A 26,651-nucleotide genomic window follows, 5' to 3' on the forward strand; every position below is an offset into this window, starting at 1 on the left:
AATCTCTCATGAAAGCTACTTTTAATGTATCCGAAGATGCAAGAGACACAGCTAAACATCTCACCAGTACATGTTCATTAGGAATGGCCCTTTTGTGCGTAGTGAGTTTTAATTAGCACTACCTTTGTCCCTGCAGGGGGTACTGCAAATGACAGCTGAGTTCACTAGCTTTCTGCCACTGGGTAAACACCGTGGTGTCTGCCACCAACATGGATCTCTTCTGCACTCATAAATGTGGGTTCTTGTCCTACCTCTGCCTCATTTGTTAATTATGGCCACCGAGAATTATGCCATCAAGCTTTATTTGAAGGTACTTCCAGCATAAAGATGGAAGAAATTAAATGACATTATAGATAATGAGGGACCACCTGAGCCCTATAGCAATTTCTACAGGCATATGGGATCTGGTGGGCTATTCAAGAATGTAGAAGAAATATCTGAGGTGATTTCATTCATTAAATAATTCCCTAGGTTCTCACTAAGTACTACACATACACAGGTCACAGCGTTCTCCTTTTCTTTTTTCCAGTGTACAGTTAATGAGATGGCACACTGAGGAGTGGTTGGATTTAAATGTAAGAAGAGATGCCACGTATGCAAATGTCCTGAAAGAAGCCCAGACAGTCATTCCACAGGAAAAACATCACTGTAACCCGGCATAACAGCATTCTGCAATCTAGGTAACTGGATTTACCCCAAAGAATATTATACTAAATCAAAGGGGAAATCTTTTAAAAATTATCTCAGGGGTTGGAAACACATCCTCCTGTACATTTAGTGCAAGATATGTCTAAGTCCCTGCAACATTTTAAAAAAATCTCATCATCCTATCATCCAAATATTTACTCCTGTCACATTTCAAAAGACCAGATTCAGTCCTAAGAGAGCTGCAAAGAACAGTTCACTGTGAAGACAATAGTAGGACTTGAATATACTGCAAGTACTTCCGACTATGTGCAGTATGTCCAGTATACCATCTGGCTCTTGTCACTTCACTGTCTAGAAAAAGGATAGTATAGAAAGAATAGATAGCACTATAGCTCATTTGCAGCCTAACCTCTAAGGCTTCCTTCCCATAAAACCACACGAAAAGAGGTAGGACTGTTGACTCCTGTCTTAGCCAGTACCCTTAGTATAGATACAGTCCAACAGCCTAAACTTATTCCTGCTAAAAATTTCACCAGTTGTAACTTTTTTTCAGAAAAGACTGAATTGAGAGACAAAAATCATCATCTTACCCAAAAAGCAGAGGACAATGTTTACAGCTAAACTCTTCACTTGGGGCAGAAGCAGAGGTTGCAAAGGTTGCAACACTTTGCTGGTTGCAGTTACATCACTGACTAATGGAGGATAAAAGGGGAGTTTGGTACAGTCTGCTATGGCTTTAGGACTGTATGACCACATTGAGTGTGTACTGGCAGTCAAGAACATGCTAGTTGCCAGTCCTACATGCGTCCATACATCTACACTTAAGCAGCAGTGCAATGCAGACCTCTGTACCAACACCCCAAATTGCCTTGCTGCTGCTGAAAAAATTCCCTTCATGCAGCAAATGCAAACTCCTGGGGGTCCTCATGTCCATGCTGCAAAAGGTGCACAGTGGATGGTAGACTGGTACGACACCTTCACTGAGAAGGAAACTACTTTGAAATCATCCTTGCTGCACTAGAGTTTGTACACATCAACCCAAACACAGAAAGAAAGCAAGTTCTCACCCAGACAAGAACCTCTCTGACACACCAGATCACTATCGTAGGTGCAGCTCTGGTTCTTCTATTCTTTTCCTCTCAACTTTGATGAGAATAGGTCCATGTTCACATAGAAGTACAGAAGTACACCTATAAAGAGATCAGGTGCCATTTTAAGTAATTGCTCTTCAAACATTTCCCACATCTGAAGAAAGACCTTTCAACAATTAAAGGGTGAATCCTTTCACAGTCTAACCTCAGCTTCGTATCTGATTCCCTTATTGCCACTGTATCAGAACAGTTCCTAATTGTTCTGTATTTGTCTGTACCCTATACCGCTCTGAGATAGGGAAGTATTTGCCTATTTTCCTTATAGACAAGAGAGAGGCACAGAGACATTCCTCTCTTTGGTTGAGAACCATGGCAGAGGGGACAACTGAATGAAAATCTTCGCAGTCTCAAGGCCCAGAGTGCCATTACCTTTCAGACTTCTGGTAAATATATATGGTCTTGATTACTATGGTGTAAAATTCATACATTAAAAATATACTTGTAGGAGTAATGAAATTATCTTCCACTTGCTCATTTACTGAATTTTCTCCATTTTTCTGGTAAGCACAGAGTTTTCAAAATCTTACTACAAGTTTGACAGAAGCTTATTACATTGCATTTAACTTCCTTAGTTGTTTCAAGGATTTCCTGTTGCCTTTTGAACTGCTATTTGATGCCATTTTGCAAATGAAACTGTTAGAGGATTGGTAACTGGATACATGTCCTTCTCTTGCAGGTCTGTGGTGGCCATCTACCGTCTGTCAATACCGATTACAGTAATGTATGGTTGCTTGACAAAAATGAATTGGAATTCCAAATCTGCTTGCTAATTGACAGCAACTGCATCAGAAACTACCCTGAAAACTGACATCTAAGTTGTGATGCCTCAATGAAATGAGTGAAAGAAGTAGCAGACTCCATTCTTATCCTTCTGAGACAGGGTTGGATCACTAGATAATTTGTGGAATTACATACTACCCATACAGTACCTAGTCAATGACCAAATAAGGAACTTTGCTTTACAGGACTGTCAATCTTTCACCTTTCAGGAGCGTTAAGTTCACTTAAAAAAATTAGCTTTAGCAGAAAAGGATGTTATTGCTTTTACTGAGGTCACTGAAAGGGTAATACCATTCTCAGTGATGCTAATGTGAAGGTACAGGGGTGACATGAGTTAATTGCACAGTTACCACTCTATTATTGATTTATACTCTCCTGACATTTACAGAGAAATAAAACAGAGTTTACATTTTACACACTCTCACAAAATATAAGCCACAGAAACTACTGTAGAGAGTTGGACTTCAAATTGTTAAAATTGTTACATGCAAAGGAATGAAATTAAGAAAAGGCATAATTTCTTCTCTAAGTTTCATTCTGTGAAGCATTAAAAGTATAATTAGAGATTTTAAATGAAAGCAGGGAAAGGGGATTTGTCTACTGAAAGAGTTTACTCTTCCAATAGCTATGGGCATATAAAAATGTTCTGCCTCTGTGACTAGCTCAACTGCTGTAATTAAGGCCCACAAGAGGGTTGCATAAATGTATTTCAGCTATACATTTTACAAGAGTCAAAAAATAAGACAAAACATTAATATAACTGGTGTAAATTTACCTGTTTGAACACTGACAGTAACTCTAAAGCATGTAAATAGCTGTTCTTCCCTGAAAGAGTTTCTTTTGCCAGCCTGTTCAGTCTGGTTACTCGGTTTGGTCACTTTTATTTATTCACAAGTCAAGACAGGAGTCTTTTTGATAGCAAGATTTCTCAGAAGCTTCATCTGAAATTTTCTTCGGCCATAGGGCTCATTTAAGATTCACATTTCTGAATCCCCTTCTCCATTTCATACAACACTGTATGATGAAGTGTATCAGGAAGTGATGCTCCAGTAGAGAAACAAGTCTGAAATTCACTTCACAGTACAAATCTCCAGCCCCAAGGCTCAAACACAGTAACAGAAGATGAATCTGGTGCACACTGATAGTTCAGATGCAACACAGGTTCTAGAAAAGTAGCTTCCAGTACACATGGTTCATATCAAGGACCTGAAAAATATATCTTAGGTCTACTTACATACATGTTCTGTATACTTACCTGAATTCCTGTGGTCTTACCTGGTCTTACCTGTCTACCTGTGCTAGACCTGTGGAGCATGCACCTTCATCTTTAGGGAGTTTGGGGCCTCTTTCCTTTGTTATGTGAGTCTGGCCTTCTCCCCAGAACTTCTATTTGTCCCAACATGAGGAACAGCTCATTATAGTAGATACATGAATCAGGAAGTGGAACACAGCGAGCCTAAAAACCTGGTAAAATATCGCACAGTAAGTCTATTAAGAAAGCAGAGGAAGTAGCACATCTATACAAATGTATAAATATATATATAGGTCATCCCTCAAAGACAAATCGTCTGTTCAGTGATGATGGCAGCATAGACTATAGAGAAGCAGCTGTTCCCAAAGAAGTCTTTCTCAGAGGATACAATGTATTCCACACTGGGGAGAGAATTTCCTTTCAATGTACTCTTTCCCAGCATGTCTCTTTTGGTTTACATCTTTTGTATTACAGAGGCAAACCAGTAACTCTTAAAACAGCTATTTTATAATGAGTTTGATGCATTCCATTTCTTCTAACCAACACATCACCCCTATTTAAATGGTCTTTTTGTTTCCTTTTCTCAGGGAAAGGTGGACACTCTCCAGTTCCCTCATGTTAGCATGCTATCAAACAACACATACAACCTTTCTAGGAATAAACAATCTTGAGTACTTCACTAAAACATCCTACAGTCAGGCTGTCAAAAACATGCATCAGTGTCTCCCATTCCTTGAAAGAAGATGCTTGTTTGTACATATCAGTATGAGAAAATACACTGAAAGTTAGCAAGTATTAATTTATATAGTGTGATATGGAGTGTGGTTATTTTTATGGTGACCTCAACATATTTCCTGGGGTTAGTGACTGAATTTTACAAATGTCATTGCTCTTTTTTTTTTTTTTTTTATTACCTTAGAAATAAAAATTGGCTTATATTATTAACATAAGTGTGAACATAGTAGGGTTTGATTATGTGTTCTGAACGCTTCTGTGCTCTGTACAGAGTATGAGGAATACACAAGAATCACAGCTGTAGCTGGGTTCTTAATAACTTTGGTAATTATATGAGCACATACAGGGCTGAGGTACACAGAAAACAGCCTACCCGTTCTGGATCCGGTGATTTCAGAACTTGAAGACGAGGCTCTCCCCTGCATGGATGATTAAAGTTACACCTTGAAAATCTCCAGTGCTGTGGTTAACCCAGAATACAGCCACTCACCTTTAGCTGCAAGCTTCCAGTCCTCTTTTGATCTGTATTTTGAAGATTGTATCCCTCCTCAGATCTCCTATTATCACTGCATGCATGTCCAGTACTGTTATAATCATCTGATTAAAAACCAAACAAGTTGACGTAATTATGAAGTTAAGCTGTATCATTTTGACATGGTTGGTGGCAGATCTCAGGAACTGGCAGCTTTCAGCTAGGGAGTGGACAACCTAGGAAGAAGTGCTTGGAGCAAAGGTGGGACTGGCAGGGCTCTTCATCGCTCACCTGGCTCAGCCCCTTCACCCTCAGCTGCTGTGGTCAGCGCTCAGGCCGCCTTCTGCACTAAAGACCTGTGTTTCTGAGCTGACTGCACTGAAAAGGTTAAAGTGCAACCACCTCAACTGAAACCCATCCAGGAGGAGTTGGCTTGCCTTTTCCTGAAGCAGAGTTTTTCAGCTGGTGATCTGTGAATTACTGCGGTATGAGTGAATTAAGGAGAGATGAGGGGTAACTACGAAAAGTAAATAAAAACACGAGTATTGCCATGAGTCTGTACCTCCACTGAAAATAAAATGTGGTGAACTACAAACGGAATAAGTTAAAAACCATTATTTTAAACAATTTAATACCCAAAATGGGCTCCAAAGCTATTCTGCAATTCTTAAACCCAGTGCCAAGCACAATGCATTCTGGGATGCTATAAAAATAGCTGGTAAACTTTAAGATTTAGGCAAAGTTGAATTGTCTCATCTTATCTGCATCTACATGAGCGTAAAAATAGCCCTGACAGACCACTTAGTTTTAACCCTCATTATTAAACCAGACAAATGGAATTTGTTTAAATGGTTCATTAGACATCTAGGATGCTTTCTACCTGCGGAGCCCAATTGAAAACATTGCAGAAGTTTTCATCAGTTGATGTCATGGAGACTGAATTATTCCTAACTCTCATCCAAAGATGATTTTCATATGCCATGTCTACACTGTCAAGATCCATGTATACACACTGCTTATTGGTATGTGCAGTGTGAATTATACTCACTTATCAGTAAAAGATCATTTTCTTTTGCCCTGCCTACATTTTGAGTTCAGTCATCCCTAACTGAATCAATGAGGTGGAACTACTTTGTGTACAAATTATGTATCAGATGCATGCTCATCCTGTTAATCTCTGTTCTAGCCCATTTCAGTTGTGTTATGTTCTTCTATTGTTACTGTTTAAATCTCTTCCAACAGCAATGTCCTCTGCTTATCTATCCCGCTGTTTCCAAGGTATCTCCCGAGACCTGTATCTCCTGGAAGGGAGTCTAAGGTGAACACGACATATTCAAACATAGAGGGAGAAGTCACCACTTGAGCAAGGATCTTTTCGGAATAGTCCATATTGGACAGAGCACGAAGACTAGCAGATACGTCTCCATGCTGAAATCACCATAAATCCTCTTGATCCTTTTTATGGATAAGCATGATGTATATTCTAAATCACGTTAAAGGCATCAAATAACGATAGAACAATACACTTCACAAGCGTAGACCAAGCAACAAATCCTCAGAAAGATGATCTGCTATGACCAGTGCTTTCGGATATGGTATACTGAAGTACTTACAAGAACTATGAAATATTTTTCATTTCATCTTTTCTTCATGCATGCATCTCTTGACGTATTTTGGGAGGAAAATAAATTAATCACGATTTGCATAAAGCATACTATGAACATGGCCCGGATTAAGCAACAAGATCAAAATAGTTATCTCCAAATATGCAGTTACTGTCTTCATCTGGGGAACCGTTTTCATTATATTTGTCCTCATTACATCAGTAACTGCATTTGTGCTTCTGAGACCTTACTCCTGCTTTAGCCTGGCAGGATTTTTAATCAGAAAAACAAACACAGTGAACATGATTTGTACTTCGACACATTCACTACCGCTATGTTAATGACAATGTCCCAGATGATAATGTACCCCCCACCCTCTATTTGCATGATCAGAGGATGTGCTTTTACCGGAGAAGGAACTGATAGGATCACCGACATGGGTCAGGTGGAACAAACAGGATGGAGACCCTGGCTCTTATACTGCATTTAGCAATCCATCTACATGATGAATATTCGTGGGGTGAAAGGGTCAAGATGGGAGCGGAGAGGGAAGTGAACGAAGCATTCAGGCAGCGTGAAACCTTTCGGCTGCCGATCGTTTCCTTTTCCCCTGCTGTAAGTGGGACGCCTCGCGTGTAACAACGGTGACACCGCTGGCAGGATTTCGCTCGCTTTCTGCCATAACGGCAGTCGTTACCGGCTGGGCCGGTGTGGCTCCCCCCTCGCTCCAGCCGCGGGCACCCTGCGGTTCCGCTGCGCCGCCGCCTCCCTCTGCCCGGAGGCGGGGGCGGCGCGGGGGGCCGCGGGCGGGGGCCGGGGGCGGCGGGCAGCGGCGGGCAGGAGCGGGCAGGTCGGGCAGCGCGGCCCGGCGCCGCTAGGTGGCACGGCCGGGTCTCGCACAGCGCCCGCGCCCCGCCGCCGCCGGCCGCGTTACCTGCGGAGCTGCCCTGCCCGGCCCCGGCCCCGGCCCCGGCCCCCGGCGCCCTCGCCCAGCAGCGGCCCCCCCGCCCCGTTAGACACAGAGGGGCAGCAGGAGCCCCCCTCGCCTCCCTCCGTACTCCGCTGCTAATGAGGGGAACGGCCGGCGGGGGAGGAGGGGGGGGGGCGCAAACCATCTTGAAAGAGAGGCAGAAAATTACCATGGGCAACCGCCACGAGGCTGGTTTTGTTTCTCAGCTCTCCAGTAAACTCTTGTAATCTGCAGCCATTAGCATAATCTTCAAAGATCTTTAGGGGGATAATCTTTAAAATGCCTAGGGTGCTCGCTTGTGAGGCTCCTAAATGGGATATCATTGGAGGACCGTCAATACCCTTTGAGGTGCCTTTCTTCGGATTCGAGGGGTTCCTCTCCGCCTTCTGCTGTGGCGGACAATAATGTAATCTCCGCCTTGATGGGGGTCAGGGGAGCATTGCAGCTCTGAATACCCAAATCTGCTCTCTCGCGGGCTTTTAATTTACGAGGGGGAAAGGCATACATTCTCCCTCGAAGTTTACTTTTCGTCAAGGGTAATTATCTCACTTGCATTTGAACTCTTCGGGGGACTAGAATGAGTTTCCAATCATTTGGTTCCCCTGCCTGAAATCTATAGCTCTTTTGTGTGAACCTTCAGAGCTCTGGAAATGAACAACCCAACCCGCGGTTTGCAGAAATGTTCATTGCAGCGAAGGGCGTGTTCGAAGAATACAAACAGCACCCACAGATAGTTGCCAAGGGCACCTAATACATCTTTGCATTACACCTTGAACCAGTCTGCCCGTATCTCCCGAGTTTTTATTGCACGGATCATAAATGATTGTAAAGTCTGCAAATCTTTCATGAAACCCTGGCAATTAATACTTTAGCCAGGGAACCTTTAAAGAAAACAGTCTCTAACGCAGCCCTTGAAATCGGTTCATAGCCGCGTGGTGCCGGCGTAATCTCACGATTGAGAGTTTTAAGAGGTTTACAGCTTTTTCTTTTGAACAATGCACTTTCACTCTGTTTTTTCAAGGCAAGAAAACACAGAAACATTAGTTAGTACTAGAATGCCAGGTGCTCTCTGATCAGGGGGAGGCGGAAAGGGCTCTGCAGAAGTCAGCTTGAACGCTCGGTACCAGAACCTGTAAAATTAGACCGCGTTTCCCATTTATGGTTTCAGGTAACCACATAAAACTGGCTGTATCTTTAAACCGGTTTGGTCCTGATCGTTTCCTGTATTGCGCTTTTAAAACCAGGAGCACCCCGTGACCCCAAGTGACTATAGTTCCCGGCAGCCGTTGAGATGGGTTGTGAAGGCACGTTGGGGTTCTTTATCAATTATTCGTGTTAACAAAGAAAAGGCGCTTGCCTGAAGATGGGAAAGTTTTGTCAGGGAAGCTCCTGCGAGAGAAGTGCCCAGTTCCCCATAAATGATTTACAAGGGATGGATCAGTAACAGGGAAAAAGCAGCCCAGGGGAGGGAGGGAGGGAGGGAGGGCACACAAACAGTTGCTTCACCCGCAGGTTAATGGTACCGGAATGAATCGAGCGGAGAGCGGGCGGGTTGCCGCGACGGGCGGCCGCCCGGCCCCGAGCGCGGCTGCCGCCCCAGCCCATGCCCCGCCGCCGGCGGAGGCAGCTCCGGCAGCCCCCCTTGTGTTCTCCCCGAATAAACTGCGGGCGCCTGCCTGGCGAGGGGTGGACAAACGCCGCTCGGAGCAGGTCGGGGACGGGCAGACCCTGGCGCGGGTGGCCGGTCGTTGCCCTGCGGAGCCTTGCGGGCTGCGCGCCCGGGGCGCGGGTCCCTCGCAGCGCGGGGACGAGGGGGCTGAGCCGGCGGCCGCAGCCCCGCGGGCAACCGCCGCCCGGCGGGCAACCGCCTACCAGGTGTCTGCGGCCACAGCCAGAGGCAGCCAAGTGCCTAGAGGGGCTTCTCCAAATTGGCACAGAAACTATACTGCCTGAGACTTCCCCATTAAGGTCAACGCCTGGAAATATTCGTTATCTCCGCGGCAGAAGGCTACGTGGACTTCCTCCCCTCCCTAACCTCAGTATCGTCTCCCCGCCCTGCCTCCCGGGATGTAGTCGGGGAGAGATGTGGTGAGCAAGAGGGGCATCTCCTGCCCCGATGGCCCAGCTGGTGCCTTCAGGGATCCCGGGCAGAGGGTCCCCGCCGCTGCCCTAGTGCCTTGGTGCTCCATCCTCGGGGGTGAAGGGGGGGGGGGGGGTGTACACGGACGGAGGGGGGGACACGGACAGTACTGGAGGTGGCGGGAGCCCCCACCCTTGGGGGAGGCGGGAAGGGCTCCTGACCACGGGCGCCGGAGCAATTCACAGCTACTGCGGCTCTTTGGGCGGTCGCATGATTTCATCGTGGAGGTGACACGTGAAAATGCTGCTTCAGAGGTAGCACTGGCGGCGAGGTGACCGTCAAGGGACTCTATGCTGCCCCCCACTCTTCCTCAAAAACGTTGTTGATAACTAAGAGGCAACCACTTCATAAAAACCATTTAAGGAAACGCTGAAGTCGAAATGAAAACCACTAGTTACATTAAGGTTAAATCAAACGTGGCCTTACGTGATGAGAAATACGCGCAAATATTCCCCGCACAGGAAAGAAATTCCATTTACTGTTCTGCAAGCTATTTGCTTTTGGCACGAAGCAGTACCTTTCCCGCAGAAAGAATAATAATAACGTTTGTATACGCCGAGGCGATTAGAATTAAAACGTTCTGAGTGTCCCCCTCCATCAAATCTGCCCGCATCCAGATGCAAGTGTAGAAATACAGTTGCTACAGATGACCACATGGCTTTAAGCATGTTAACTTTATTCTAATTAAGACAGCAAAGAAACTCCGACCAATCCTCTTTATTCATATAAGAAACCTGGTTATTAGCCCACGGCATATGGCTGAGATTCTCAGAAGAGAGGTAAAAAACAGCCCTCATGTAAGTGACAGTCACTTTTAAACCGGCTATTTGCGCCTGCGGATTGCTCCGAGGCGCGCTGTAGCCAGCAGCAGTAACGTTTATTTCATTGTCAGGGCTGCCCTTGCCTGCAGTATTTTATCTGCGGCAGGAGATGGGCAAGAACTCCTCAGGAACAAGTCTTCCTCGGCGACTTTTATTGGCCTTTTAAAAACCGCCTTTGAAATAACACCGGAGGACTTTGGATGTATTTACACCTTCCTTGTGGCTATCTGGGCAATTATTTCCAGTGATTATTAATGTTTCGTAAGGGGGGGGGGGGGGGGGATTGTCAAGCAGTATTCCCTTTGTTCCCTCCAAGGGACAATCGAAAGCCCCTAGATATTAGATCCAGAGTTTCCACGGGCAAACTCTGGAAGTGAGGAATTGGCCGTCTTAACGAGCAACACCAGCATGGCAAGGTACCATCGGTAAGAAAGTAGAGGAAACTCGCTGATCTCACTGAGGAAACCAATCAATCACTGGCCGCTTTCAGAGGCTGGAGGAAGAGAACATTTTTCATATTTTTTTTCCAATCACCTTCCTGTGTAGAGCCCCCGTAGTCCCTCTACGGCGAGAGTGTCGTTAAATCACTGACACGGGTGTGCAGTTATGGGAGTCGGGCATGTTCACGCACCCCCGGCGAGGCAGTCCCTTTCCACGGGGACTTTCGTCATTCTTACATGGGAACTTCTGTCAAATATTGTCCTCTCACACCGTCGAGGAGGCCCCCCCCGGATGATACTTGGAGTGACAACACCTTCACTGCCTTGAATTATTTCCTTTCTTCCTGATGCCTCTGTGGGTGTGAGCTGGTGATATCATAGGCAGGGCGTTAATTATTGTTTCGGGTCTGTGAATGTTCGATGTCGGAGGACAATGACAATTATTATTTCATAAATACTTCCTCGTGTCACGACCTTCTCGATGGTGAGAGGCCGACAAAGCGTCTCTAGCGCAGGGAACCCAGAGTTTTCAGTGGATGCCCGTAGTTGGTCCCGTTTCTTTCTGTAACCAGGCGCCTAACTGAGGGGGGCTTTTTTTCCCCCGAGACGGTTTCCCTGGAGCAAAGGGGGCGACAGCCGCTGGGGAACCCTTGAGGGTTGGTCGTCCGCAAATCTGGGGCTACCAAACCCCGCGGAGAGCTGAGCACTGCGGCTCGGGGGGGACAGCGGGGCCGGCCCCGCGGCCGGGGTGGCCGTTCGCTCGGGGCCCAGGGGGCGGCCGCGCCGGACCCCCGGGGGGCAGAGCAGGGCGGGCCGGGGGGTGACTTGCCCGCCGGTGGCGCAGAAGCGGCGGCGGCCCGGCGTGGGGCGGCCGGCGCGGCGCAGCCGAGGGAGCGAGGGGCGGGCCGCTCCCTGGCCCGGCGGCCGGGGGCGCTGCCGCGGAGCCAGCCGGGGGGCACCGGGGCTTTGGGAGGGCTGGGGGGGCAAACAAGCCGCAACACGGCGGCTCCCGCCGGCCGCAGCCCCGAGGGGCCGGGCCGAGTCGAGCCGGTCCGGGAGCGCCTGGCCCGCCCGCCGGCGGGTCGCGGGCTGCGCGCAGGTCCAGTCGCTGTCGGCAGCTGCAGGAGCTTTCAGTTTTCATTGAAGCTGCTGGTTACTGTTTAACATCCCCACCCACGTTTCAGTTTGTTTAGTAAATCGATCAGCTTAGGCTGAGGCTGCTGCCCTCTCGCCATTGAGCAAAGTTAATTCCCCCCCTCCCTCCCCTCCTCCTGCCCGCTACGGCATATGGTAAAGACGGTGCCAGCCGCGCCAAACAAGTCACCAGCCCAGCGGCGGGACGCCCGCGGGGAGCCGGGGGGTGCGGGGGAGGCAGGAGGCCCGGGGGATGCCGCCGCCCTGAGTGAGCTGCGACCGCGCCGCCGGAGGCCGAGCGACGGGGCGGCCCCGCCGGTAAGTTCCCGGGGGCGGCCGAGTGACGCAGCTCTGCGCAGCCCGCCGCGCCGGAGGAGGCAAACGTGCAAGGTGGGGAGAGTTGCCCCCGCTCGTGGGAAAACCGACAGCGGCCGGTTGGGGCGGGGGGTATTTAATTTTATACATTGTTTTTTAATTTTTTTTTTTTTTTTTTTGGTAAATACGCCTAGTCACGTGCCCCTGCTGTCGGCGCCCGGGGCGCTCTGGAGAACGCGCTGCGGCAGCCCCGGGCCCCCGGGGCGGGGTGTGCGTGTGTCCTGGCCGCGGGCCGAGGCTGCGGGAGCCCGGCGCAGCGCGGTCCCGCTCCGCGCTCCTGCGCCCCCGCGGGCAGCCCCGGCCCCGGCCGCGCTGCCGCCGGGGGCTGTGCTGGCATTTGTGATTGCGTAGCAGTCGAAGTCACGGCTTTGCACCGAGTTTAGGAGGATTTTCTAAAGGCTTTTTGGTTTTGCCTCCCTCGTTTATTTCTCCGCCCCCGCTCTCACGATCACCTGGGCAGCAGATGGATTTGTTATTGCAGGGCTGCTCCTAGTAGTAACACTTGGCCAGTGCCGGACACCTTGTTAGACAATCCCAAAATACTTCCCTTAGGGGAAAAAAAAATACAAAAGAAAAATTCGAACATGAAACGGGCAAAGCAAGCCAAGGATTGAGTTTTGCAGCAGTGTTTCCAGTGCTTTTACAGTGTTGAAGGGACACTGTTTACAGGGTACCTTTGATGAAAGCCAACTTCCAGGTGTCACACCTGTGAGTCAAACATCTGTTTCCATGCACTGAAATGGGAGATCTAGTCAAGCATTTTGTGAAGTAGATAGTAGGTTCCAATGATAACAGTATTTTAAAGCGACTTTTCACATTTCCAAGTGTGAATACTCTCCATAGTAAACTATGGCTGTGTTAAAATGGACCTTCCTTTGTGTAGGCCTTTTCTTGTACAGTGCTGCATGTACTTATGTACTTTGATTTACTGTGATTTCTCATCCATATTACAAAGAGAGTAGTTTAATGTAACATCTTTGTTAATTGGTGCTGAGTTCATTAAAATGAGTTAGTGAAGAAGGCTTACAATGCTAACACAGCTTTCAAAGTCCCCGAGTCTCATGTGCTGAAGGAAACTATGAAGTGCTAGGTAATTCCCCATATTCCTTAAGAACAGAAGTCCTTACAATTTATACAGGAGACATATGAAACATTTATATACATACAGGTGATTTTCAAATAATATAAACACTATTTTGGTCATTTCATTATTTTCCTCTTTTTTATGATAAGGGAAAAAGGGACAAAATGCTCAGTGGTAACTCAGTTCACGCTTCTCTTTATCCTTCCATCTCTGAAGCACTGAGAGGAAAAAAGAATTTTAAAAGTGCTACTTCCATTGTCCAGTACTCGGCTCCCTGTCCCTCTCTCTTACTGAAGCGCACCAGGCTGCCCGAGGCTCACTTCATACATATATTTAAAAAAAAATAAAATCAAGTGTAGGACAAGATCAGGATGCTGTGATCTTGTTCATGGTTCAGGTCATGCATTTAGACTCATTTCCCAGAACACAAACTTTGTGTTTCCTTAACACAAAGCATAACTTCCTCTGCAGCATATCTCATATAACTAGAGGAGTATCTCTATTCCCAAATTTTGTACTTAGTAGCAGTAGTGTAAAAGTAGAGCAATGCAGAGGTCCAGTTTGCATTTCCAAGATGGCTATTATAAGTACCTCTGTCCTGTGGCCAGGCTATATTAGCCAGTTCCTTGGATGGCCAAGTGATGTTTACTGCTAATTTGCACGCATAATTGTCTCCAGGCCAACTCCATAACAAAAGTGTTCTAGTATAAACACATCTTTGCTACTCCCATTCCTCAAGATATGGCCTAGTATTGCTTGGCCAAATTTGAGTCTCTGAATCAAATTCTATTTGATCTGGCTGAGTTTACCAAACTACAGCAGTGCAAGAACAGAACTCGGTCCTTGTGCTTGACATGGCTCCTGTTTCAAACTTTGCAGCAGAATTTACATCATGTGCATATGGACTCAATACTAGGCTGGTCCGAGTCCAAGCTCTTTATGACTGCGGGTGGAAGAATGGAGTCCACCACATGTCATCAGTGTTACCTGCAAACCTCCATCATGTACATCAATTTACACTGGCTACAAGAAACAAAATAATACTTTAAACAATATTAATTCTTCTTATCAGGTCATTAATTGAGAGAGACTTTCTGAAAAAAATTCAAATCTAGTAATGTGATGGAAAATATCATCAACTGTTTTTATTTGGGAATTGAGTCTATCATAACAAAACAATAATAATTCACAACTGATTTAAGAGTTCATCGCTGGTATAAATGGGGTTCTGAGCTGAGCAGATTGTGCTTTTATATCTGTCAAGAAGCAGGGTCAATGTACTCCATTTATTAATTGATAAATGGACTCTTTCAATGCAGGGATTCAATGCCGCACTTCTCAAAGATTTCAAAGTTCTGTCTCTTGCTTGTGAGCTTTGAAATATTCTCCGATTTCTTTATTTTAATTTTTTGTTTAATGAAGTCATTCAGCTGTTTGTAAGTCTTCCATTTCTGTGCTTAAAAATGAATATTAAGCCTGAAAATGAGTTTGATTTGCCTTGTGTCATGTTGAGAAGAAGTATGTAATATTAGATAATTGCATTATTCTTTTAATGTAGACTGGTAACATAAAGTGCTTTAGAATATAAATAAATGTTTTATTTCTGTGGTAAATAGTTACCTGATGTACATGGTAATATATTTTGTGATAGAATTTAATGTCTCAACAAAATTATCGCTGCAACATAAAATAACAAGGTTGCAGGAAGGCATGGCTGTTAGGTTTAATGTATCTTAATGAATGATGCGTTAGATAACATATGATGAAAAAATATGGAAAATGCATTTCTCACAGATTAAGATGTTTGGATGTCTTGCAATGGCATTGACTGAATCAAATATTTTCAATTTCAAATTTTTAATTTTAAACCAGCACACCCTAAAAATCAGGTCAGAATGCTGTGTGCAGTGTCAGAGCTGAGATCTATCAAACTGAAAGGCTCCAACAACATTTTCAAACCTTTCTCAATTGTCAATTTAAGTTAATTGAAAATGAAAGGTCTCGCTTTCAGGATTGGGCCATTTAAATAGAAGCCTGCTGCTTTCATTTTGTAGAAGGGCAATCTCCCTCCACATACGTGTTCTTAAAAGGTTCATTCATAATTCTCCCTTCACACTTCTATTGGAAATGACAGAATTCATTATTTTGAGTTCTTGAACTATTTTTCTGCAACTTGGGTGATGAATTGTATGAGATCTAGTTCATAACGTGGCATGGCAACCCACAAGATTTAAAATTCTCAATGCTCGATCTGTCTTTTTCTGGCACACAGCTGGCACAGGCACAGGAAGCCTCCATGTGCATCTTCTGCCTCTTATGGGGTAGGAGATTGGGATTTTTTTTATTTAATACTGACTAGGAAAAGGACTCGCACCCTTGCTCAGTAATTCACTAGAGGTATCCAGGCAACAAGGACATACATTACAGTCAGCAGTATACAAGGTGCCGTGTGAATTTTCCTTGCCTCCTGTTAGAATCCAACTGCAATAGACCTATACAAATAGCACTGTTTCCACTATCCCTAGCATGGTAAAGTTTGCCCCTAGACTTCTGTTTTTTTATTTATTTAGTTCTGTGATGGAAGAGGATTTTTTGGTGTGTATGTATGACAGTACCTGCCCAAACACAGGGATTTGGCTCAGGTGGGCGAGGGGGATCGAGCCTCCATGAAATGACAAACATGACTCAGCTTGCAATTGATAGTGCATCTATGGCAATGTGGCAATGAGAATCCCCTTTTTGAGAATCATTTTTGTATGGGTTTGCTGTGCTGCACCAGCCTGGTTTATACCTGTCTGAGACAGCAGCAATGTCTATCAGTAACCAGCTACTTGCTAACCATAATAGGCCTCGCTGGCAGAAAGTTATGCAGATTGAATTTACCTTTTTCTTTGTTAAATAAGTCATTTTGTCATTAACTGATGACATGTAAAGTATCATCACTGGGCACTGAATGGGAACAGTTCATACACTCAGAGGTGGTCCAGATGCTTGAAGACTGTTTTGCACACAGTCCTTTTGCAAGGAGATGTCAGACTGACATTACATTAGCAGATGAAATTCCCTCAGCAGAGTTTTAGACACTGCTCAGAGAAGTGAGATGGTGACCAGGCTGTGATTGCACATTAATACACACTCACCATCCTCTTTCTGCACCGGATAGATGTAGTCAGGTGTTGGCTTGTACCTGCTGTTGTAGTTCCAAAGGTAAAATTACGATTTTGGAAATGGATAGGATTTTGTTCATCAGATTGCTAAATACTTCATCTGTTTATTACTCCCCTGCTCCCAACTGCTAAACAAGTTGAAAACAGTCTTTTCTACTGGACCATTTGGTGACTTGGTTAGGTGGGATAGAGATCCTGTACGTTGTCGACTGCGTGTATAGTTTCATATGGTTTCTGGGCACTTACCTTCAATCCATATTTCTTCTTTTGTCCTCAAAAAAATGGCAGTAGGCTTTTTACTTATGAACAGTGAAAATCGTGCATAGCTTTTACTGCTAGTTCTAATTTTGGTGGTAGACGCTATCTACGTAGTAGGTATGTATTATCCTTCTTTAATATTCTTCTTGCCTTTTGGGAGAACAGTGATATTCCTGCTTGTAATGTCCAAATCCAAAACATTTCAAAAAGATTTACATTTTTAGAGAGGTTTTAATGTCTTTGAGCCTCTTGTCTCAGTTCACATTTTACGGTGTCTTACCCTATATTATCGCTTTTAACTTTTTTTTCTTTTTATCTGGCTCTCCGAGCTTCAATGACTTTTTATATTAGTATTATACATGTAATTTTAATGGGTGGTTTAGGGAGACTTAGAGATAATGCTTTTTAATTTCCTTCAGTTTTGTTGAAGTGTCAGAACTTGGTCTGATGTAAGTTTAAGGAAGAACTTTAGATTTGAGCACAGTAATGTGAATAACTTTGGCCTTGACAGTAAGAGGAGAAAAAAATGCAAAAGAAGGCACTCTGTTTTAATGTGAGATTTATCTTGATATGTTTCATTTCAGAATCTTCTATATAAGTTACAGGGATACAAACTCGCCCTTTTAAGAGTTTGGTGTTGGCACCCAACTTGCATAGAAAATCAGATCATTATATGAAAGACAAAAGGCTATCTGCAAAAATAAAAAAATAAATAAAAGGAAACCTCCACTGGAATTTCCCCAAAGAGCAAAAAGTAACCTCAGGACTAGGGGGAAGAAGTTTTAGTTGTAAAAATGTAAAATGCATTAAACTAATTGCAGGTCTATTAGGCTAACTTAGTGAGTGGTTTTTGTTTGTTTGTTTGTTGGTTACAGCTTTTTTTGGTTTAAAGTGAGTCAAGATGAAAAGAACTTATCTCAAATAAAAAGTACTTTACAGGGCCTGTATCTCCTTAACTACTGTTATTTAGGACTGAGAGTAAAACATAAATGGGATGAACCAGAGCCACAGCTCCCAGGAATTTACAATCCATACTACATTTAAAAATGTCAGTGCATTCTGTATTTCACAGAACACAAGTCTGGTTTGAGCTTTTGGGTTTTAATTTGGGATCCATCTCCTCAGCCAAAGTTTTCAGGCTTCATTCAGATGCCCTTGTTTGCAGATAAGTAAGAGTGGAGGAGAAACAGTACAAGTTCCCTGGTGCAGGCTGATTCATTTCACTTGATTTTCAGGCTCAGCCAAAACAACCGAGGCAGTTTAAGGCATTAGCATCACTTGCTTGTCCACTTCATCTCCCACCTCTCCTGAAGGTCATTGTCCCCTTAACAAAGGTACAACGATTAAAACATATCCTTGTCCGCAGCTGAGATGATAGTTGCCTAAATTGCCAAATATAGGGACGCTTGCATTGATCTAGTGGATGTTGAACTTCCATGGCTGACGTCTGGGCACGTGCCTGCTTCTGCTGTCCCCGTTGAAAGAAATGGTCAGTTCTGAGGAAAGCCGAGGCTGAAGTTTTAGATTATTGCAGCCAGACCTCAACAAATTGTTCTGTCAACAAAATCAGTCATTTATTTTCTTGCCAAAAAGAGAAAGCTGACTGGTGGATATATAATGGTAGGGGTATTTACCTGCTCGAAAACTGACTGAGTGGAACTCATTTTTCATTTTTAACATCACATTGGTTAGTGGTAAATAGGAGAACAAGCAATTCCACTGCAGTAATCCTTCCAATAGCAAGTCTATAAAGACCTTTTCAATAATGGAGCAAAACTTGGAAACTTTCAATTAATAGGCTTACATTTTAAGGGCAAGGAAATGTTAAGCAGTTTTCAGGTTCTGGCTGAGAAAGGGATTCAAATTTTAACAGAAATTTCACCATGAATTTTCTTAGTACAGAACTTAATAGTGGAGCTTTTATCTTATTTTAATCCAATAGGTAAAGTAGTTTATTTCCCGAGAGATACATGAAGCTGAAAGAGGGTAGAAAATAAAAAAACACTCGGAATAATCGTTCCCGAGTTTCTATGGAACCAGAGAGCGCATATGAGCATTCTGAAATTAAGATACATGTATGAATTGCAAAAACCTTGGCAGATAGAAAATGAGCACAGCTTCAAATGGCCTGAAGAACGTATCTATGAGATTGTAGCAAATTTTTTAACCCTTTGTGGTCTCCTTTTCCATCTAGTAGCCTTGAATTTGTAAGTCAGAGCTCTTGCTTTCCGTAAGAGTATGAAAAGCAGCATTGTAGGGCAGCTCAAGCCAACAAGGTGCTTGTTAAACCTCAGCTGTATAGGGAAGGTTGTGAAGGAAAAACTCTCCTGGTACAAAGTATTTAATTAGTTGGGCAAAGTAATGTAGTTAAATAGTTGTAGGGAAGCTACGGGATAGAACTAAACACATTATCAAGCCCAGAAAGACAATATACTCTTAGAAGTCACTATGAAAACAGTTTTGTCTGCCTCGGCTGGTAATTTTAGGTAGACAAAGTAATATATTGCTGTTTTTCAGTTTAATAGCTCTGTTCTACCTCAGACCAGTACAACTGGAAGCAGAAACTTTGGGGAGCCCTGGCATCAACCCACTAATGGTTTAGAAATTTGAAAACGGATTGTGTGGTGCACTTTGCAAAGGATACATCAGCCTACCACAAGTACAGCTTGTGATGCTGGAAAATTAAAGATGCTCCATTATTCTTAGCTAGATAAAGAATTCAACACGTCCTGTAATCCTTGATAAGTCAAGATATATTTTTTCAGATATCAAGAAAAATCTGTGTCTTGCTAGTGGCTGCTGTTTGCAGGAATCCCTTTCTTTCAGCTGAGATGCTTTCCATATATGGTTTGGTTTTGGTGTGCCAAAGAAGACAGACATCCTCATCTTTGTCTCTTTCTCTGTGTCCTGATCCTAATACCACTGAATTCAAAATTCTAACCCATTTTGGGTCAGATCTAATGTTGTCTGTTTGAGATGACCCTGACCCTAGAGTCAGTGTAGTTGTATTAGAACTGTAAGAGGAGCTTACTTCTGTACAAGGATATTTTTCTTGCTGGGAACACTGGGAGCTACTTACAGTGTATCATCTCAAGCTTTAGATACAGCATTTGGATGTATATATATTTTCTATATCTGTGAATCATACAAGTCTCCAAGTTGCTTGCCTTCTTGCCCTGATACAAAACATTTAATGCTGTTATTAGTATGTGACATAGTTAGAGTCCTGTTGAAAATCAATAACCTTCCTATAAAACAAGCCTTACATCCTTTCCTAAATTCATTTAGAATCATTTTGTATGCCTCATTAGCCTTGTAATTTAAGAAAGAATAAAAAGAAAACAAACCAGCCACCTAATATTAAACAATGTATGTAATTTAATTTTTCCAACCAAAGGGGATGTTTATGACACTAAATATATCTGCTAGTCTATAAATACCTGTGTTTACAGTTGAACAGAGCAGTGCTTCTCAAACTGCTGTAGGTAGTACGATGCCACTGCTACCTTTCTTCTTTCCTCTACTACATTGCTTTCATGGAAACTAAATGCACTGGATTAAAAGCATTCCTAAATATTTTGTGCAATCACCCCTTAGAAAGTGGATGGTCAACGTGAATAAATATAGAAATTGTTTTAAAGACTGTACTTAAGCACAGTTGACATTTAAACCAAAAAGGTATCAAGTTCCTGAAAGGAAGCCACCATATACCGTAGAAGAATATTGTTGACTTTATATAAAACTTCCAGTGACTGTTTTGGAAGTTCTCTGAGCAGATGATAGTGCAGGAAAGGGTCACTTACTTACTTCTATGCATAGTTGGTGACCTTTAATGATGCTGAATCTTTGCAATTCCTTGCAGTAACCCTGTGGGAATTACGCCAAATGAAATAAATGGGATGGGGTTGATCATGACCTACAGAAAAAACTGAAGATAGGCATTATTTGAATTAGAAAAATATTGAATGTCATATGTAATGAATGTGTGAAGAAATAAGATTTGCTATGCTTATAAGTACAGTGACACCTACTTTTTCATGTAGTAAAATGTGCAGCAATACCAAATCAGGTGCAGCTATACTAGACATTGTTGTAAGAAAAAACAAAGCCTTTAACAGCTGCTTTATTAAACAATTCTTACTTTTTATAAAGTATATCTACTTTTTATGTATTTATATACGTATATTCATTTTTAAATTTACTTCCATCATGCAGTCAGTGTTTAGTAAATTAAGCACACTTTTTGCTTATTTAAATTTATTTTTTAAGAGTAATCTCCACCAAAATAAAGCCAAAAGCAATAAATATTTCAATGGTTTGTTTTTTGAAATAGATCCTTAAAATAATATTTAAAATTAAACCATAAAATTTAAAATAAAATCGGAATAAGTAATGACTCATCTAGGTCTTGACCAACACATTTTTCAATTATTAGGAACTTCACATAGAACACCTTAGAGTGATGTCCCACATGTAGGAACCTTATTGTAGACTTACTTAAATAAAAAATTAAGGTTTAGTAAGCTGTGTTAAGAAATGGAGTTGGTTGTAATGAAGGAAAGAATCCCACACATTTTAAATTCCCTGAGCAATTTCTTGATGCCTATTGATGCCCATTGATTGAGCCTTGATGCCTATTCTGTGTTGATACCTATGTCCAAACAGCTCATTTCAAACTTTCTATGTGTGTGTCTAAAGAAGAACAACTATACACGTTTTTATTTAAGCAAAATTATAAATTGTTTAACCTATATGAAGGTAAAACTTGACTTTGCCTGTTAAATATATTTTCTTCCATTTTTAGTATGGCTGTCCATTTCCTTCAGAATTGCCCTGCTGAAACAAGATAACTGTGTGCAAGTTATTTATAGACATTAACGTTAATAAGTAAGAATAGTGTGCAAAGGTATTTTTTTCTGTATAAAGGCTGATCATATATATGCCTGGGGTTTTTGTGTATGTGTTCGAGAGTTTGGTGCTTTTTTAAATTTTATTTTTCCTTTTGTTTTGTTTGTCTTTTGAGTAGCCCACCAGCTTTTGCTAAAGACACGAGGAGAGCAGCTGGCTGTGTATTAAATGTAGCTGTTTGGTGGGCAGTTGCAGCATGAAAAAATGTGGCACGTTCTTTTTGAGTTGCTGTAGATTTCTTCCAAGCAAATTCTTTGGAGAGTGAGGGGATTAATGTTGGAGATTTATTCTTTTTTTGTAATTTACTCTTGGGTGAAGAGCAGGAGCACCATTCTCTGTGTTAGAGGATGGATTACAGTCTGTACATCTGTAGGACTGGAGAGCTTGGCTTTAGGGAAGAAAGAGATGTAGCTGAATTGAAAACAGATGAAATTCAAGATGAGGGATTTGGTGAAGAAGTGCGTAGGGCATATTTCCAAAGGTTTTGCTCTCCCATACTTCCACACTTGGAAGGGATGAAATTAAGTGACTGGCCTCCAGCATCTGAGTCGCTGTGGCCGGGAAGATCACAGTTCAGACATCAGTCATAGCAACTACTGAACATGGTTGGACTTCTAGGTGGCAGTATCTTTGAAAAGGGACAAAGTCTACAAAACTTTCCATTGCTAGGTCTGAGATTCTGAGAAAGCTGTTGCCCTCACAGTTTTTGGGGAAAAAAAACACTCTCCAGCTGCGTGCCAAAGAAATTTTTACATACAGAGAATGTTTCAGGAGTCAGCAGGCAGTTTGCAAGCAGATGAGATGCAGGAGGAGAAGAAGCAGATTGATGCTGAAATTATGAAATATGGAAGCAGTTGAGAAGGAACAGAGAGAGATGCTTTGTTTGGGCATATCTCGGGCTTTGGTGTTGTAAGCCAAGAGGAAGACTAGAACTTGCTTGAACAGCAGGGACAAAGGAGAAGGAGGTTTGTTAACAGGTGTAAAGTGCCTACAAATAAGCCTCACTGAAGCTGGTGTGGTGGTTAAGATTATAGGTGACTGATGACCTCAGGTTCAGTGCTCGGAAGTAGTAAGGTGAAGACCTGGGAGAGAACAGAACAGAGGGCTCAGAACTGAGCCTTGTAGGAGTCCACAAAGGAAGGATTCTGTGCTTAGAAGAAAACAAAATGTTGAGACGTGAAAAAATAGCATTTTTCAGACAAAGTAGTAGCAATAGATTTATGTTATAATACGGCAATGGGAAGGTTGAGGGAATTAGAGAAATGTGTATGTATTACAAGGTGTGTATACATATGCAGGTTAGAGGCTTACTCTTAGTATATTGCAGCTTGTCAAGTTCAATAACGTCTCATTCTATACCATATGCACACTTACAGAATAACATCAGGGTAAACCTGATAAGAAAGAGGTGCTACACTGAGAAGTCATGGAGAAATGCTAGCAATTTTTCACTGCAACCTAACTTTTTAAAAGCTCAGCTGAAGAAGTGAAAAATAGCTTTATTAATGAGATTTCCTATTTGTAGCTGGATAAAGAATTCTAAGTACAGCTTTTCAACAAATGAAACTGTTCTAATAGTCACAGAGACTCTATGAACATCAGCATCAATATGTTATTATTAGTATGTCACTGCTTCATGTGGCATGTGGGAATATTTGCATCAATTCTGCGCACTCTGTTGCTGATTGCTCTGCTGATCAAACTTCAACTAATTGAGTTACACCAATTTAAAAATCACTGTGATAGAAGGAAAAATGAATTCCTTCATTTTTTATTAAAACACACTTTCATTGTGTGAAACTGATTTTTTAATTCAGTGCTAACTCCCTTTCTATGCAGTTCCACTGAAGCAATGGTATGGGCTTGCCTTGCTTGTACCTCAACAATGGCACAGTATGGATACAGACAACTGCTTGTTCTTGATTGCAAAAATTACTTTCAGCCACCATTATATGACAAAGTATTTTCTAACTGTAGAGAACGTTAATTGATTCTTTGCTCAGTCCTTTTAACTCTCAGGTTCACATATAGTGGCTCAATTCCAGCATTTTTAAATGTTCGCTATGTAAGTACTTTATTTTTGGTGTTTTCCAGATACTCATTTGAAGGAAAAGTTTCATAATCCAGTCCTATGAGTTACAGCTATTGCAGCTTTCTTGTGGAGGCTTTAGCAGGTGGGGCTTTATACAAAGCTATTAAAGGCATATAAACAGGAGAAAAAAATGCATGCAGAGAGTTGAAGACAGAAATTACAAAGCTTTTAACAGGCAGTATAAGAAAGTGCAATAAATGTCCTAAATTTTTAAACAAAAATAAATTAATCTCTCTCTAAAAGTTCTTTCAACTGTGAGATCCTCTGCAGCTCAGTTCTTTGTGCAGAGGTATAGATGACATAAACATAAAGGTTTTTCTTGCCTTCCTGATTACTAGGGCTGTTAAATGTCTGAGAGAAGACTCAGTTGAGCACAAAGGATTTCTAGGTGTTACCATTACAGTAAGTAATTGCTATTTATAGTAACCATAGTTTAGCAACAGTAATTCCACCAGATGTGTGACAGTCTGTGTCCCCATTTATTTAAACAATAAAATTTCAGCTGTTTGTATTTCATCTGGAAATCACTTTTAAGATCAAGAAGTGTCTTTCAGCCAGATCAGTGATTAATATTGACACTCCAGTGTCCCTGGAAGGAGGTCTTGTTTTTATTAACACTTTCTCATTCGGCAACAAGAGAGGTGATAGCACCTTCCCGTAGTTCAGGTTTACTTGATGAATCAAAATAACTTGCAGACCTTGTGAGAACGGGACCCATAGGATTGGTTGTGGTCCACTTTCTCATTTGTGATTTTCTCTTTTTCATTTTGTTTGAGATTGAATTTGAGAGAGAGAGCTTTGTTCCGGACAGTAGTTTATGGCAGTGGGTTGAAGAGATGAGATTTCATTGAATCATAGAACTAATACACAAAGAGAAAATATGTGAAAATTGAAATGACAAGGTAGAGTAGCTTGGTTGGTGAGGTAGATAAAATAACTGGGTTCTCAGGGAAATGAAGTGGGGATTTTTTTCCCGAACTAGATTTAGTTTGAACAAGAACAGTTGAGATGGAAAACCTAGACACTATAAACACTTGATAAAAACAAAAAAAGAATATTAATCCCACTTTTTATTATAACTTTGTGTTGAAAGAGCTGTAGTGATGTGATCCCACAGCCCAAAGAAGGCAAACCAGAGTCCATTTTTTGTCAGTGATGTAACACAGCTAAAGGAATCATAAATAGATTTAATTAGAGTGGATTTCTTTTTACTTTATTTACTATGCACCATCACTGTCAGAGCACCTTGAGATACTGGAATGCACAGGAAAATAAGTAGTACTCAAAGAAATCTGTGTGTTCTGCCAGTTGTTTTGTTGTTTGGTTTTTTTTTTAAATCTAGAATAATAGTTGGGTTTTTTTTCTTTAGAATCACTGGGGCAAGTTGTGACTGATCTAAGACATGTGAAGTACCCCTTTGTGAACAGAAGAATAAAGTCGGCTTGATGCAGTCACGCCACAGCACTGACAGAGATGCACTCTTTTGAGCTAAAAAAGCCAGGAGTGCTGCCAGGGCTCTCCAGTTTCCAAATAACTGTCCCCTCCTCTCTCATGTGGCTGGAAGAGAGAGAATTATTTTGCCTTTGATTAATGAAGAGTTAATTTCAGTATAACTTCCTTTAATTCTTTTACAAGGGCTCAGTGAGAAAGTGGCTGGCAGTAGCCTTGGTGGCACACAAGGGATTGCGCTGCGCCCTAGGGAATGCGGAGCTTTGTAGCAAGTGGAACAAGCCTGGGCTGAACCCCCAAGCAGGACAGTGTTTCTGACTTTTTTATGTTCTTGCTTTTAGCACCTGAAAAAAATGTCCGATATGGTCAAATCTCATTGACTTTGAACTTACGAGGACTGTAACAAATTTGTCAAGTTTCGTCAATTTGCTAAGGTTTTCTGCAAAAATGTACTTTTTCATATTTGCTTTTAAATTTCTGTGTTGCTTCCAATACATTCCCATGAAGTATTGTTTACAACTACCCTGGATAATTTTTTTTCACTCTGACAAAATTACCAATCTGTCACAAAATTACCACATTCTCATCCTAGCACTTCCAGCTAGTGACTACTTCACCAGTGAAGAATGCTTAACATGATCTGACTGTACAGAGCTCTTAACGTCTCTCGCATAAGCAAATGGTGACGTCTTACACTGTAGTTTCACTCTTCCATTTTGCTGCTGGATAAGTCTTATGTTGACAGCTGCCTTAATTTAGAAGTATTTATGGAGCTATACAAAAATATATGATGGAAAAGTTTAAAAGCCAGTAATTTAATTTGCTGACTTCTAACTTACCCTACATCTGAGGTTCAGAGCAGACCCCAAATTGATCTGAACTATTACTATGTTTTTCATGTATTACAGTGATGCTTGTTGGCCTCATGAGGCTGAATGCCGTTTGTTGCTATAATAAAAAGGTAGCCTTTGCTCTAGGATCTTTAGTGATTGCTGAAGTATTATCAGGAAAGTTAATATTTGTACTGCAGACCTGACTTTCACAGCCCCTTCCCTTCTTTACTTGCCAAAATAAATCAAATTGGCTTCATTCTTCACATATGGAGTTTTCTGGTAAACTGGGTTAGATTTTGAAAAACAGTTTACTCCATCCACTTATTTGCCAGGGTGGC

General features: G+C 42.4%; 1 protein-coding gene across 1 annotated transcript in view; it reads left to right on the forward strand.

The window, feature by feature from the left end:
* The first annotated feature begins 12,237 nt into the window (after nt 1-12,237).
* Nucleotides 12,238-26,651, forward strand: part of HNF4G (hepatocyte nuclear factor 4 gamma) — a 59,323-nt gene continuing 44,909 nt past the window's right edge. The window contains exon 1 of the mRNA XM_074894029.1: nt 12,238-12,537. The gene's annotated coding sequence lies outside the window, so the exon portion shown is untranslated. The remainder of the gene's footprint in view (nt 12,538-26,651) is intronic.

The sequence above is a fragment of the Strix uralensis genome, chromosome 1, assembly GCF_047716275.1.
Source record: "Strix uralensis isolate ZFMK-TIS-50842 chromosome 1, bStrUra1, whole genome shotgun sequence".
Lineage (NCBI taxonomy): Eukaryota > Metazoa > Chordata > Aves > Strigiformes > Strigidae > Strix > Strix uralensis.